The 6,379-nt window shown below is 63.0% G+C and overlaps 1 non-coding gene and 1 pseudogene across 1 annotated transcript; one reads left to right on the forward strand and one right to left on the reverse strand.

Moving 5' to 3' along the window:
• The first annotated feature begins 2,549 nt into the window (after positions 1-2,549).
• LOC113981137 lies at positions 2,550-6,286 on the forward strand (annotated as a pseudogene).
• On the reverse strand, positions 4,239-4,311 carry TRNAV-CAC. The gene has a single exon. It is a non-coding gene; the product is annotated as a tRNA-Val (tRNA).
• Positions 6,287-6,379: the final 93 nt, after the last annotated feature.

A 6,379-nucleotide genomic window follows, 5' to 3' on the forward strand; every position in this document is an offset into this window, starting at 1 on the left:
AGATCCAACTTATCCCCTGGGACACTCCCAGGGGATAAATTTGGGCTCCCAGCTCTGGGATTTTTTGCCCCTTTCCAGGATTTTTCCCCTTTTTGCCCCTTTTTTCCCTCCCCCTCCAATTCCAGGAATTCCCACCTGCAGGAATTGGCTCGGGGGCTGCTGGAATTTTCCCTCCATCTCCCAGATGAGCGTTTCCAGGTGGGATAAATCCTCCCCCACCTTGGCCAGGGCCCGATCCTGGGCCCGGAGAAGGTCCCGCTCCAGGTCCCCGAGCCGGGCCAGGAGGAGCCGCTCCTGATCCCGCAGGAAACGCCGCAATTCCTGGAATTCCCAAAGCAGCCGCTGCCCCTCGCCCCGGGCTTTGTCCTGCACGGGAAAAACGGCAGGGAAAAGGGTGGGATAAAGGCAGGAATCTCCTCCAAATTCCAGCCGGGAAAGGGGCAGGGATCCCCCTCATTTCCAGGTGGGAAAGGGGTAAGAATTCCCAGTTCCAGCCAGGAAAGGGGTAGGACTCCCCCTTATTTCCAGCCGGGAAAGGGGCAGGAATCCCCCCCAATTCCAGCCGGGAAAGGGGCAGGAATTCCCAATTCCAGCTGGGAAAGGGACAGAAACCCCCCATTTCCAGCCGGGAAAGGGGCAGGACCCCCCTCCCTTCCTCCCCAATTCCAGCCGGGAAAGGGGCAGGAATCCCCCTCATTTCCAGCCGGGAAAGGGGCAAGAATTCCCAGTTCCAGCCGGGAAAGGGGCAGGAATCCCCCCCAAATTCCAGCCGGGAAAGGGGCAGGAATCTCCCCCAAATTCCATCCGGGAAAGGGGCAGGGATCCCCCCCCTCCCTTCCCCCCTTCCCCGTTATCTCCCCGTCGCAGCCTCCACGAGATAAAACCCGAACCCAACGCCCCGGGAGCCAAATTTGGGGCGATTTGGCCCCAAAAAACACCCCGAGGAGGGGGCAGAGACCCCCCAAAAAACTCCCAAAATCCCAAAATTCCCAAAGATCCCCCAAAAAACCCCCCCTCGGGGGGGGACCCACCAGGTAGGAGCTTCCGTGGGCGCCGGATTTTCGGTTTTCCAGGTATTTTTCTCTCTCCTCCTTCAAATCCTGGAGGCGGGTTTGGATCTGCTCCTGCGGGAGGAGGAAAATTCGGGATCCAAAAATTCCCCTTTTCCCGCTGAGAATTCCTTTATCCCTCGTTTTGGGTGGGAGGGGCGGAATTGGAGCCAAACCCGAGGGCTGGAAGCTCCTGATAAGGGAGATTTTGGCCCTAAAAAAACACGTTTGTGGCCTCCAGAACTTGGGGCTCCAATTAATAAATATCATTGTTTACTATAATAATAAAGAATTCTGTTATTTATAAATATAATAATTTTATAATATAAAATATTTTGGGAATTTGGGAGTGGAAAGGGAGAGTTTGGGAGCAGAATGGGAACATTTTACCCCCGGGAAGGGACTTTGGGAGCGGAAAGGGGGAGTTTGGGACTGGAAAGGGGGAATTTAGGAGTGGAATTGGGAGGGTTGGGATTGGAATTGGGAGAGTTGGGAGCATGAAGGGGGAATTTGGGAGTGGAAAGGGAGGCCTGGGAGAGGAATTGGGAATGTTTTACCCCCGGGAAGGGACTTTGGGAGCAGAAAGGGGGAGTTTGGGAGCGGAAAGGGAACGTTTTACCCCCAGGAAGGGACTTTGGGAGCATAAAGGGAGGCCTGGGAGTGGAATTGGGAATGTTTCACCCCCGGGAAGGGACTTAGGGAGTGGAAAGGGGGAATTTGGGAGCAGAAAGGGGGACTTCGGGAGCGGAATGGGAACATTCTACCCCCAGGAAGGGACTATGGGAGTGGAAAGGGAGACTTTGGGAGCAGAATGGGAACATTTTACCCTGGGAAGGGACTTTGGGAGTGGAAAGGGAGAGTTTGGGAGTGGAATTGGGAGGGTTGGGAGTGGAAAGGGGGAGCTGGGAGCAAAAAGGGAGAGTTTGGGAGTGGAAAAGGGGACTTTGGGAGCAGAATGGGGGACTTTGGGAGCGGAAAGGGAGGCCTGGGAGCGGAACTGGGAACATTTCACCCCCGAGAAGGGACTTTGGGAGCGGAAAAGGGGACTTTGGGAGCAGAATGGGGGACTTTGGGAGCAGAAAGCGAGGCCTGGGATCATCATGGGAACCATTTCACCCCCGAGAAGGGCTCTCCCAAGGTCTCACCCTGAGCTCCTGGGCGGCCTCGTCGGCGGGCAGCAGCGCGTGGAGCCGGTGGGCGCGGGACCTTCCGCACACGAGGCACAGCAGGGCCTGGTGCTCCCCGCAGAACAGCTGCAGGGGCTCCCCGTGCCTCGGGCAGAGACCCCCGGGGTCGGGACCCCCCGAATTCCTCATCCCCCGAACGATCTCGGCCACGTTCCCCAACTCCCTGTTGGGCCTCAGGCTCCGCTCGGGGGCCACGTTGCGGCAGCGGGGGCAGCACAAGGAGCCCCCAGACCCTTCTGGGACCCCCCCAGACCCTTCTGAGACCCCCCCAGAGGCCTCCCCGGGGCCCCCCGAGGTGTCCCAGCAGCGGGTGATGCAGCCCCGGCAGAAGGAGTGGCCGCAGGGGATGGAAACGGGCTCCTGGAACAGCCCCAGGCAGATGGGACACGACGCCTCGGCCCGGAGCTGCTCGGCCACGTCGGGGAGGGACATTTGAGGGGGTCCTGGGGGGGTCCTGGGGGGTCCTGGGGGGTCCCTGGGGGTCCTGGGGGTCCCGGGGGGTCTCTGGGGGGTCCCTGGGGGGTCCCTGAGGGGTCTCTGGGGGTCCCCGGGGTCAGGGAGGAAGAGGAGGAGGAGGAGGAGGAGGAGGAGGAGGAGGTTCTTCCTCTGTGCTTGGCTCTGATTTGGGGGAGTTTGGGAGTTTGGGGGTCCTGGGGTCAGGGAGGGAGAGGAGGAGGTTCTTCCTCTGCACTTGGATCTGATTTGGGGGTCCTGGGGGTCCTGGGGTGGGGAGGAAGAGGAGGAGGTTCTTCCTCTACACTTGGCTCTGATTTGGGGGTCCCTGAGGGTCCTGGGGGTCCTGGGGTCAGGGAAGGAGAGGAGGAAGAGGAGGAGGTTCTTCCTCTGCGTTCGGCTCTGATTTGGGGGTCCTGGGGGTCCCTGAACCAGGGAGGAAGAGGAGGAGGAGGTTCTTCCTCTGGTTTGGGGGTCCTGGACTCAGAGAGGAAGAGGAGGAGGTTCTTCCTCCGCACTTGGCTCTGATTTGGGGGTCCCTGAGGTCCTGGGGTGGGGAGGAAGAGGAAGAGGAGGTTCTTCCTCTGTGTTTGGTTCTGATTTGGGGTCCCTGGGGGTCCCGGGCTCAGGGAGGAAGAGGAGGAAGAGGAGGAGGTTCTTCCTCCCCACTCTGGTGGTCAAAGGTCAACTCCTGGCCCTGAGAGAGGATCCTGTGGGAGAAGGAGGGAGGAGAGAGGGAGGGTGAGGACGTGCTGCTTCCTCCTCTCCTCCTCCTCCTCTTTGCTTCCTCTTCACCTCCTCCTCCTCCTCTTTGTTTCTTCCTCACCTCCTCCTCCTCCTCCTCCTCTTTGCTTCCCCCTCACCTTCTCCTTGTTTTCTCCCCCTCCTCTTCCTCACCTCCTCCTTTCTTCCTCAGCTCCTCCTCACCCCTTCCTTGCTTCTTCCTCACCTTCTCCTCCTCCTCCTCCTCCTCACTTCCTCCTTCTCACCTCCTTGTTTCCTCCTCACCTCTTCTTCCTCTCTTCTTCTTCTTCTTCTTCCTCACCTCCTTCTCACCTCTTGTCCTTGCTCTTCGCCTCCTCCTCCTCCTCCTCTCCCCTTTCCCGTCCCAGTTCCAGATGGAGGGCACAGATAAGGCTGGAACTGGTGGAATTGGGGCGGGGCCGGGGGGGAAATCTCACGAGATTGGGGCTGGAAAAGTGGAAAAAAAAAAAAGGGAAAATATGGGGCTGGAAAAGTGAAAAATAAAGGGAAAATGTGGGGCTGGAAAAGTGGGGAAAAAAAGGAAAATGTGGGGCTGGAAAAGTGGAAAAAAAAGGGAAAATGTGGGGCTGGAAAAGTGGAAAAAAAAAGGGAAAATGTGGGGCTGGAAAAGTGGGAAAAAAAAGGGAATATGTGGGGCTGGAAAAGTGAAATAAAGGGAAAATTTGGGGATGGGAGGGAAGGTGGGGAGGTTGGGCTCGGTGATCTCAGGGGTCTTTTCCAACCTGGATGATTCTGGGGAAAGAAGAAAGGAGGAAAAGAGACCCCCCAAAAAAAAACAACTCGCTGTTTCTGCCCGGTTTCGAACCGGGGACCTTTCGCGTGTGAGGCGAACGTGATAACCACTACACTACAGAAACGCCGTGCCGCGCTCCGCGCCCCGCCGCGCTACGGCCGCGCTCCGCTCGCCGCGGAGGGGCCACCCCCGCCCTTCCCTTCTCCCCCGCCGTGGCCGCGCCGGGCGGAGAAATTCGGGGAAAAACTCCAAAAAAAAAAAAAAGAGATATTTTTGGTAAAACACCGCGGGCCCGCCCGGGGCGGGGCTCGAACCCGCGGCCCCCGGGGTGGGGGTCGGGGGCGCTGCCCGGTGAGCCACGCCTTGGAGGGCGGGGTTTAGGGGAGACCACGCCTCTCCCCCGGTCAGGCCACGCCCCTCAGCGGCAGCGAGGCCTCCTCCGGTCCTCCGAGACCAACGAGTCGCGCGGGCGGATCGCGCCCCTCCCGTTGCTCGGCAACGCACGCCAGTTCCGGTCAGGTGGCGGAAGGCGGAAGTGCCGCGGCGCTTCCCGGAGGTGGCGGAGCTGCCGCCGCTTCGGGACCGAGCGGGGCCCGGAACCGGGGCGGGGGGGACACGGCGGGGGCACCGCGGGGGCTCCGCGGCTCCTCCGGCACCGCCCGCGGCCCACACGGCGCGGGGGACGCCCGGCGGGGGAGGCGCGGGCAGCTCTGAGGGCGGTGAGGCCTAAACAGGGGCCCGGCCCGGGGGGGTGGGAGGGGCCCGGGGAGGGTTTGAGGGGCCCGGGGGGGTCGTTGGGACCCCCGGGTGGTCGTAGGAGTCCCCGAAGGGTCAGCGAGGAGCCCCGGGGAGGGTCGGTGAGGAGTCCTGGGGTGGTCGCAGAAGCCCCGGGGGGGGTCGGTGGGACCCCTGGAGGGTCAGTGAGGAGCCCCCAGGGATCGGTGGGACCCCCGAAGGGTCGTTAAGGAACCCCCGGGGGGGGTCAGTGAGGACCCCCGGGTGGTCGCAGGAGCCCCCTGAGGGTCTCGGGACCCCCGAAGGGTCGTTAAGTAGCCCCGGGAGGGGTCACCGAGAAACCCCGGCCGTGTCCGGGGACCCCCGAGGGGTCGGTGAGGAGCCCCGGGGGGGAGGAAGGGTCCCCCCTGCCATGGCGGCCCCCCCCGGCCCTGGGCGGCCCCGCGGCCCCTCGTCCCGACCCGGTGGAGACGCTGCAGGAGGAGGCGATTTGCGCCATTTGCCTCGACTACTTCTCGGAGCCCGTTTCCATCGGCTGCGGCCACAACTTCTGCCGCGCCTGCATCTCCCGCCTCTGGGCCCGGCCCGGCGCCCAAAACCCACCCCCGGCACCCCCCCCGGCCGGAGCCCCCGCGGCCGCCCCCCGAGAGGAGGAGGAGGAGGAGGAGGAGGAAGAGCTGGAGGAGGAAGAGGAGGACGAGCTGGACGTGGAGCAGGACGAGGAGGAGGAGGTGGAGGAAGGCGGCGTGGTGGAGGAAGAGGACGACGAGATGTGGGAGGAGGAGGAAGAGGAGGAGGAGGAGGACGCGGAGCTCTGGGAAGACCCCGAGGAGGAGGAAGAAGAGGAGGAGGAGGAGGATGAAGAGGAAGAAGCGGCCGCCTGGAGCGAGGGGGTGCGGGGCGGCGGGGGGGGGCTCTACTTCGGCGACGAGGACTACGAGGACGTGATGGAGGAGGACGTGGAGGAGGAAGAGGAGGGCGAGGAAGAGGAGGAGGAAGAAGAAGAGGAAGAGGAGGAGCAGCAGCGGGACGAAGGGCAGCCCCCGCGGCGAGCCCCGGGCGCTTTCACTTGCCCGCAGTGCCGCCAGAGCTTCGGGCAGCGCAGCTTCCGCCCCAACCGGCAGCTCGCCAACATGGTCACCATCATCCGCCAGCTCCACCCGCGGCCACAGCGCGCCCCGGCCCCCGCCCCGGCCCCGGGGGTCGCTCCGGGAACCCCCCCGGAGCTGTGCCAGAAGCACCAGGAGCCGCTGAAGCTGTTCTGCGAGGTGGACGAGGCGGCGATCTGCGTGGTGTGCAGGGAGGCCCGCGGCCACAAGCACCACAGCGTCGTGCCCCTCGAGGAGGTGGTGCAGGACTGCAAGGTGGGGGGGGGGGGGGGGGGGCTCGGGGGGTTTTGGGGGGGGGGGGGGGGGGTGACAGAGCCGGGTGGGGCACGGTGGATACTACAGGTGGGT

The sequence above is a fragment of the Neopelma chrysocephalum genome, unplaced genomic scaffold (genome assembly GCF_003984885.1).
Source record: "Neopelma chrysocephalum unplaced genomic scaffold, ASM398488v2 Primary Assembly neopelma1_96158, whole genome shotgun sequence".
Lineage (NCBI taxonomy): Eukaryota > Metazoa > Chordata > Aves > Passeriformes > Pipridae > Neopelma > Neopelma chrysocephalum.